At 32.0% G+C, this 9919-nt stretch overlaps 1 pseudogene; it reads left to right on the forward strand.

Annotated features, from left to right (window-relative positions):
* The first annotated feature begins 7724 nt into the window (after window positions 1-7724).
* Window positions 7725-9446, forward strand: LOC134256002 (uncharacterized; annotated as a pseudogene).
* The last annotated feature ends 473 nt before the right edge of the window (window positions 9447-9919 follow it).

A 9919-nucleotide genomic window follows, 5' to 3' on the forward strand; every position in this document is an offset into this window, starting at 1 on the left:
GCGTCATTGCAAATTTCCATGTACACTCTACACCAACTTTTGTGTAAAGTGTACATGGAAAGTTTCATGTACACTCTACATCTAAAGGTGGTATCAAGTAACAAAATAAAGAGAAAAATTCTTGTCTTTTCCCTTTTTTCTTCCCCCACATTGGTACCTGCAAGAGCATATATAGACAACAATCATCAGCCACACAATTTTAAATTCATAGGACCCGACACAGCGTTGTGATATTTCTTATTTCTCTTTGATTTTGACGTTGTTTTGAATAAGTTATATATTTCTTATTGACATTATTGTTTTTACAGCAGTGTGTTTCGGCGGTTTTATATCGTATTGGTGTATTGAAAATCTGAATCACGGCCTTGCCTTCATCAGGGATCCCGCCGTAATTTCTATTGTGGCAAAATAGCATTTGTAATTAAGCAAGTCACCAATACTTTTATTAAAAAAATACTTGTTTCATCATCATCCCCGAATTACGTATTGGAATGCACAAAGACCTACTAACAACAAAAAGACAATTTATTTCTCTCCTTTCAATTCTGCATAAATTTGAATATTATATTGATTGAATTTTATCATTTATTATAAATTACACGTTGCCTTTTCGGAGTTTCCTCCAGAATCTTCAAGTTTGCCGCAAAAGCTTAATGCGAATCTAAGAAACACGTGAGTAAATTATACGAACCAATTAAAATAGGAGATGGGTACCAATGTGGGGGAAGAAAAAAAAGGGAAAAGACAAGAATTTTTCTTTATTTTGTTACTTGATACCACCTTTAGATGTAGAGTGTACATGAAACTTTCCATGTACACTTTACACAAAAGTTGGTGTAGAGTGTACATGGAAATTTGCAGTGACGCTGTACACTTTGTACACTTTTTGTTTCAAGTGTAAGTTGTCATTGGGTTTCGTTGAAAATGCTATACACGTTACACACATAACATTAGTGCAAATCGACGGCCGCTATCGGCCATCGTAGTTTTAAATATCCGGGTTACCTGTGTTTATATATAGCGCAGTTACCTGAAACGTAAAATGTGTTTAAATCCATGTTGCTGTATTTTACCATTGTTAGGTTTACCTTTGAAATAATTAAATAAATAAATTTCTGTAAATAAATTGAGCTCAAAAACGGTAAGTTAGATTCTGTATCCGTATACAAAATCTGAAATTATATTAAAATTAATACTATTGAAAATTATATCACTTTGACATCCTTATGTCAAATTTATATTACACAAAAAAGTAATAAAATGTAAAAGAAAAAAAAGTAATAGAATTCACTTTAATAACTGAGGGTACTTTGAAAAGGTGAAATAAAAAAGCAAAGAAATAATTTTGATCGACCAGCACCATTTCTTTTTTTACCATAATAATGCTACTTCCGAATTGAGAGGTCATTCAAAATCGCTACCGTATTATCTACCGACTCGTTATCTACATCGTTAGCTGATTAATTCAACGAGTAAAAAGTCAGATTTCTTTTCAACAATTGTCAAACTTCATAACATGTTTATTTTATAAATAAAGAAATCTATTTATAATATATTACTTTTTTCCCTAAATTTTATTTCATCTGTGCAACAATATATTCAAGCAGTAATGTAAATCAGATGTGGATACTTAAAAATTCCAAGGGACTTTTGGCAATTTGAAATCACATGATTTTATCAAAATCAACAGCTTAAAATCTTCCCAGCAGGCACACAAAATTGAATAAACTTTGAATCAACGTTGTTTTTCTATGTTGATTCAACATTGGTTTTATGTTAGATTTTGAAAATGTGTATCAACGTTGAAGTCTTAACATTGAATCAACATTGATATTCAACGTTGATTATATGTTGGAACAACAGATGATTCAACATTTATTCAATTATATATTTTGGAAACGAGGGTGTCATATAGTAATAATATACTTTCTTAAAATGTCAACCGTTTTATTGCACGGTTGCTAAGATGCCTGCGTAACTGTTGAAGGGATAGCTACCCTCTGTAAAGACAGATAACTTTCAAAGTGCAATATAGTAATACTTCTCACAGTTCACTTAATCAATTTTTGAGACCTCTGAGTAGTCACTCTGATGAGACCAATCGCAGGATTGAAACATTACTTTCTATTTCTTTTGCAAGTTTCTTTGTAGTTTTTTTTTAATTATTTTTAACAATAAAACATTTAAATCCAACATCAAATGCATTATGAATTGAATTAATTGTATTTTTTTAAGTACCATTTTAAAAATGGTTTAATATTTCAAGTACTTAATACAGTATTTTAATTAGAATGACTTTTTTTCACATGAAGAAATATTTACAAGAAAGATCCTCATCACAGATATATTTTTTTCTTATACAACCACAAACAACAATGTGATTTTCTGACCTAGGAAACATCGCTCCATGATGTTTTAGAACATGATTTAAATAGGTATAATAGTAAGTTTTATTTTCATATGCACCTCATATATAATATTTAATGTTGTGGTAATAAATCGTTACTCTTTCTATTCTCTGTGTTCAATTTCTTCATATCATGATCTGCACATAAAAATCATTTCTGAAAAAATAACCAGCGCTTTATACATGTACTTCAAACTATTTTCCTTGTGGGTCATGTTATTGTTGTTCGTGAAAATCAATATTACAAATTTAAAACTTTCTAAGGTGAAATTTTTAGCAGAGGGTCAGGACCCCTAAATATCACTATATGAAAAAAAAATAACTATATTGTAAACAGTAAGTGTTTAATTTCCTATCAATATTTAATTGTGTTACAATAATTTTCACCATAATACATTTTATAAATTAATCATGTTACAAAACCCGAGAATTTACAAACGTTTTGTATTTTCACACGTGGTCATGAAATAGTCCAGAACATGAAACCATTTCAAGGTAAGATGCAAATCTTATACGGTACCACTTTTGATGCACCAAATATGCATTTCGACAAAATATGTCTCTTCAATGATACTAGTACTCTGACATGCCGAAATGTTTTCTTTAAAGAGTATTTTCTTTTATTATTAAATCTTGGTGTTGAGTCCTGAGGGTTGTATTATGCCGTCTTTTTGAATATTTTCCGGATGTCCTCCTGCGTATCCTCTTCATTCGTACTTTGGCAAATTCGTTCTGAATTCATATTTATCATTGATTGTGTAAAATTTGTATATTTACCATCCTTGTTAGTTATAATAGTTAGTAATGATATACGGTTGTGCGTCTTCGCAATTCCGACCTCGTTATGGTCCGACAGTGTTATAGTCTGACACCATCATAGTCCAAATTATCTTTCAGCGAAAAATAGGATATTGGCCCGCTCAGCGAAGATCCGATGTTGAATCAATGTTGGCAATTTAACTCAATTTGAATTCAATGTTGATTCAACGTTAAATTTTCAACGTTGAAAAGTCAACGTTGAATCAATATTGTATCTAGATTTATCAACGTCTAAACCCTACTTCAACTAATATTCAACGTTTGAACAACGTTGTGTGCCTGTTGGGTTAAGACTTTTCAACTTTTTACACAACCATTCCCCACGATAAATTAAAGTCCAGATATCAATGACAGCTGCTTTTTCAATAAAAATGGAACTCAAAAATTTACCTACCTGGTACCTTGTCATCGGTCATTTGCAAAATTATTTTGTTGAAAAGCAGTGTGATTGTACACACGTTTTCTGAAGTCGACATCTAAAAAGATGCTTGAGTTTTCCATTGACAATATCTATACAGTCATGTATGTGTTGTTTATGAAGACAAGGTCATCCAACAATCTATTGAAATTACCATAAGTATCAACTCTGCCCCTTTAAAACAGACTTGTTTTTGTATTCAAATGAAGCACAATTTGTGCAATATTTTATACCGTGGCCTTCAACTCGACATTTAGATATATTAGCGACGTATTGTCAATTAACAATGGCAATTTCCATCCTTATGTCGATACAATACATTCAAGTGAGCTTGAGATGAAAGTCAAAGATATCACAGAGTCTGACACATCTGTTTCATATTTAGATATTTTATCTGAAAAACACGTTCATGGTCATCTAACAACCAAGTTCTATGATAAATGTGATTATTTTAACTTTTTTATCGTCATCTGTACTTACTTGTGCAGCAATATACCTTCATCACTCACATACTGAATTTACATATTTCTGTTGATGAGATGCGCAAAAGCATGTTCTACGTATTAACAATTTTTAAACCGAGGTAAATTTTTGACAAGTTTGATGAAACAAGAATTTCAGCAGACTCCTTTAAAGTCATCATTTTGGAAGTTTTAAGGTTAATACAATGACCTTGTCAGCAAACAAAATTTATCATTGAGTTAAATGCTGACTTACGTTTATTATGCTTATTGTTAGTCCATTATATATGCACCGAATTGACGACGGATTTTTCCGTATTTCCCGATCATGACAAGGAGCACACGGCGGGTGTGACTGGTCAGCAGGGGATGCTCATTTCTCGATGGCACATGATCCCACCTCTACTGTTCGGAGGTCCGTGTTCGCTCTGATCCTATTTTGCATTATTTTATGGTTTTTTGATCTGCAATAATGTTTGTTATCTCCATATGTTTCACTATAAAATTTAATGATTTTTCTTTAGAAACATGAGATCTTCAATGACTCAAACAAACGTTATCAAATTACAACCTGATTATGTACATATAGTAGCAGTGCCTGTGCAATAATTGTGTAAAATACTATAATCTTTAACCTCAAAAACAAAAATCATTTATTTGAAATTAAATATTAAATAATTTTTTTACAGAGAGTAAAGATAAACCCACTTACGTACTTTCAAAATTAATTTCTCATTATATAATAATGAAGTGATCGAAGCCTTATCAACGGGATGAAAGTAACATCTAAGGCACCTCCTCTAGTCAAAATCTGTTGGTTCTCTCAAAGAGTTTCTGTTGCACATATTTTTTAGAACATCTCTGAAATAAAGGGATTCCAGGGAATTGGAAACAATCAAATATTTTTTTTCATCAATGGGATTCATAATCTCAATCATAAAACTACCATGTATGCACAAAACTTTGTTTCAAAGTATCTTTCAGAAGAATATTGCAAGATGATATGACAAGTTTTATCAAGTCTACATTCCTTGAATTTCCAGATTGTTCCCTATTTTCATTAAATAATTATACATTTGTAAGTGTCTATCGAAACGGTAGCTCTACTATTTTGAACTTAAAACAAAGGAATAGAAAAACAGAAGTTGGGACTTGAGAAACTATACAACAGCAATAAATAGAATAATGATCCTTGATTAAGTCTCTTTTGTGTGGCAAACTGTAGGATTAGCTTTTAAATAAATTTTACAGAATATTTAATTTTATTTACCATGGAATCGTCATTCATCAAAATTTAAAGAAAGATAATTATTAATCTCAGTGTAGTCTAATTAGAAGCCACATTATGATATTATCATACTAAAACTGTATTTGGAGAAACATTTTAAAGTATTTCAAAGATATTTCTATTTTAGTAACCATTCATCAAAATCAAAAAACCATAAACAGAGTAATGTATCTTAGTTTAGTCTCCTGTGTTCAAGTTATACTGAAATTTGGTCAAAACTGCAAAACGAGTAGCATTTTGAACGAATTTCACAGAATTTCTATTTTCACTTACAACGACAACACTGTTCATCGAAATCAAAAACCGATTTACAGAAAATTGCAAAGTCTGGATCACTAATTTTATTGGAATAAATACGTTTTTTTTCGAAAAGTTTGTGAACCATGTCCATTTTCGTTATATTACTCACTAGAAATTTAAAATAAACACAGTATAATATGTAAAAATATTTGTTTTGTTGGTGTCTGACGTTCCATTTAATTCCGTTTAACTGAAATCAATATACATGTACTTCATTTTAGGTCTTACGCAAGGAAATAGCCAATCAAAATGAACTTAGTCAATTGAAGTTCCATATATATAGAAACAATTTTTTTTCTTTTTTCATTTTTGGCTATTTCTATTAGGCCAACAGTATTAAAATTGGACTCATGTATAGGAATATCATTTCTTTAGCAGAATTATCCCACTGAATTAAAAGGAACTCTTTTTTTCAGGTGCGCATGATGCAACTTCCTGGATGGTGTGTAGGCTGTTTGTCAACATGTGAATCCCACGTGCATTTCGGGGTAGGGAAGTTTACTGTCGATATTTTTATTAAAAATTATTCGATAAAAGCGTCATAAGGCACATTTTTTCTGATCTCAAATTTTTGTTTAAGCATTAATCCTTATTTTCTCTTTCATGAATTTTCTGCTGAGAGTCTAATAAATTAAATAATTTAATTCAAGCTATATAGTAATATATAGTGAAATTATTTCCTTGTGTGAGACCTAATATCAACATGTTTTGTACCCGCGGGCACACTTAACGGCGAGGTAACGTCAAGAATTTCTACCTATACTATCCCTATACATTTCACACGGTATAATCCAACGCCTACTCATTTAATCCTTTTCCTAATACTTTACATTTATTGTTTTTGAGAATTGCTCTCACTGTATAATTTCCTTTGTTAAAGTTTTAATTTCTTTACAAATTTTCCTCCTCATCCAATACATGTACATATTCTGTCACTTACTTACTCCTTGTACTATTTGTACACAAATGCACAAAAGCTTGTGATATTTTTATTCCTCCAATATTTTTTGAGGTTTTGGAGGGAATACTAAATCTAACTGAAATTCAATGTTTTTTGCACTGATTTTATTCCTTCAATTCTTAGATATTATTTTTAATAATCTTCTATAAATCAACCTACAATGAAAAGCACATACAGTTATTAAATTTCAATTAGTTTTCTTCATATTCTCACGATTCTCTCTAAGAAATTTTAACATTTTGAGGTCAAATGCTAACCTTACATGAACAAAATAATTCAATGAAGTAATCATTGATATTCTCCTGAAATTTGATTATCTATTTTCTGTAGCATATGATTAAAATGCCGAAAAATGTTTTTGTTACCAAAATTAAATAATTTTTTTTTTACTTTCAACGTGTATCTATAGAATAGTTAAAAACGTATATATATTAGCCAGCTTGGCCTCACGTCAGGACAGTCAAGGGCCATCAAAGTGTCAGGTATTCAGTATGTCAATATTCACCTCTGATATTTATATCTCTAACCAGAAAGTAAATAACAGGCCGTGTTTTAAAACTATTGACTGGTACGTCTCTCTCTGAAAATCTAAAGGCTGTTAGACAAGGGCATGTTTCTATGTCATTATACATGTAAATATTGTAAGTATTAAATAATATATGATTTTTTATCTTTTTACCAGGCATGTATGAATTAGTTTATATAATACTTAAATACTTACATGACCAGTTACTAAGGGACTGGAAAACATTTATGGACTGTTAAATCCAGCTTCATTATACAAAAAATATTTGATAAATAAAATAACATGAATAAAACAAGCTAAGAATTCTTTCCATTTAAATTCTAGAGCAGTAATACATTTTAGCATAGTTTATCTTACATTTTTTCATATAAATATCGAATCAGACATGTTTGCCACTAGATGTTTAACAATTTAACTTCTAACTTGTTTTAATACTAAGCAAGCTATTTTTAATACTTTGTAAGTCACATTTTCTGAGATGCCAGTACCGAGGTATGCCCATTTATTCGTCCACTTAAGTATATTAAAACTTTGTTATTTTCAGATGGCTTTATCAAAAACTGGTATTCCTCCCAGAGCCCAACACCTTTTAGAGTGTGGCACTGAAGAATGTGAAAGAAACTGTGAGTTCTACTGCAACCCATGTCATCAAAGATTATGCACACAATGCAGAGATGAACATCTGAAAACTCTAGAAAACAAGGATCATGAGGTTGTCCTTTACCAGCTACGTAAACGACAACTTCCTGTGGAGAAATGCAAGATCCACCCCATTAAAGATATAGACATGTTCTGTAATAAATGTCAGGTTCCATTATGTTCCAAATGTGCAATAAATGCATGGAAACCATCATATACATACTTTTCTTGATCTGGAAACAATCTATGCAGAAAAGTCTGTGTTTTGCCAAAAAGAAATCTCAAAAATCCATGAGTATTTTCTCCCAATATCACAAGATTTTCTGAAGGAAATTAAACAAGATGCAGTTGAAATCAAACACATCATGGACAATATCAGAACATCCATGAAGACGGCAGATGAGTCCTTGAAAAGTCTGGTGGACACAGTCATATCTGAGAATATGAAGCAGCTAGACCAGATGGAGCAATCCCTTTTAGAAAATCTAAATACCCAAGACAAGACCATGGATGACTACATGACTACATCGCTTATCTTAATAACCTCGTCAAAGAGCTACACAGATGCCTGTCTTCTACAGAACCTCAGAAATTAATATCTTAGAAGCCAAAGATCCGCTCCATACCTGAGGCAACGAAAACAGTCACATCAAAATTTACTGTTGGTCAATACAGCAAAGACGATATCACCACATTACTTGGTAAAATACATATCCCCAACACTAAGGATGAAAAGAGAGAAATAAGGCCCATTAAAATTAAAAGTGTCTACAATACATTAATGAAATCTACACATGAACAGCTGAAAGAAGACAGAAAGAAATCTGATAAAAAACAAAAATTGTGTCTATCTTCCTCTGTCACCAAGGTCAGGGAGTTCACTGTACCAGGTGTTGATTATGTATACCATACATCACTAGATCAATCAGACAGACTCTGGATCAGTGACAATAAGGGTAATCTTATTCAAATAGATCTACAGGGAAGTGAGATCCAGAAAATAAAAACCAGTGGTGGAGTGCAAGGTTATCACACGGTGATACAGGGCGTGGATCTGATCTTTACAGATAGAAAGTTGAAAGTCATCAATAGGATAAAACAGGACAATAATATCACTGAATTTATTTAAACTGGAGATTGGGAACCACTCAGCATACACTGCTCCCACATCAACGGAGATTTACTGGTGGGGATGGCTGGTAAAGTCGCCAGGTACAACAAGACAAAAACGAAACTACAGAACATACAGAGGGATAACAAAGGACAGGGACTGTATATTTCACCATACTACATCACAGAAAACACCAATGGGGATATCTGCACATCGGACTATTATAATGGAGTAGTGGTGGTGTGTAAATCAGGACAACACAGATTCTCCTAAACGGGTCAGAAGTCAGAGTTCTATCCCTATGGAATCTGTACTGATGTCCTCGGTCACATCCTGGTGTGTGATGTATACAGTAACACTGTTCACCTCCTTGATCAGGACGGTCAGTTCCTGTCTCTATTACTGACACAACAACAAGGAGTGAGGTATCCCCGTAGTGTGTGTGTGGATGACGAGAACAATTATGTCTATGTTGGACAATACTACAGCAAAAAACTTACAGTGTTCAAGTATTAAAAGTGATACTCATTCTGTAATAAAATAGTGTGATTATTTGCAGTAGGTCTATCAAACTTTAAATTTCTTAAATACCAAATTCCTAATGACCTTACTTACATCATTATCAATTCAATTTAGTGTAGTAGTACTACTTAAGTACTAGAATGTATATTATAATGACGTGTATAAAGTGTATATATAATACTTAAAACATGCAATGAAAGAGTTATAATCTCGTGTGTACATGTATTTATCACTAAAATTTATACCATATCACAAATTGAGGTCAAATAATCTGTTTTATCACTTGCAACAAAGTTGAAGGGGCAAATAGTAACACAAATGTGTATGTTGGTTTGTAGGTTAGTCATGTGCAAAAATGAACTGACATAATTTGTTTCGGGATTGATGTCAATTCCGAATGCATGCCGTCTTGATTTATAGATACACTTTTTGAAAGGGATGATTAACGGCTTTGTGGTGCTCATAAG

Source organism: Saccostrea cucullata, unplaced genomic scaffold (assembly GCF_032062105.1).
Source record: "Saccostrea cucullata isolate Sc308-1 unplaced genomic scaffold, CSIRO_AGI_Scuc_v1 ctg4502, whole genome shotgun sequence".
Classification (NCBI taxonomy): Eukaryota; Metazoa; Mollusca; class Bivalvia; order Ostreida; family Ostreidae; genus Saccostrea; species Saccostrea cuccullata.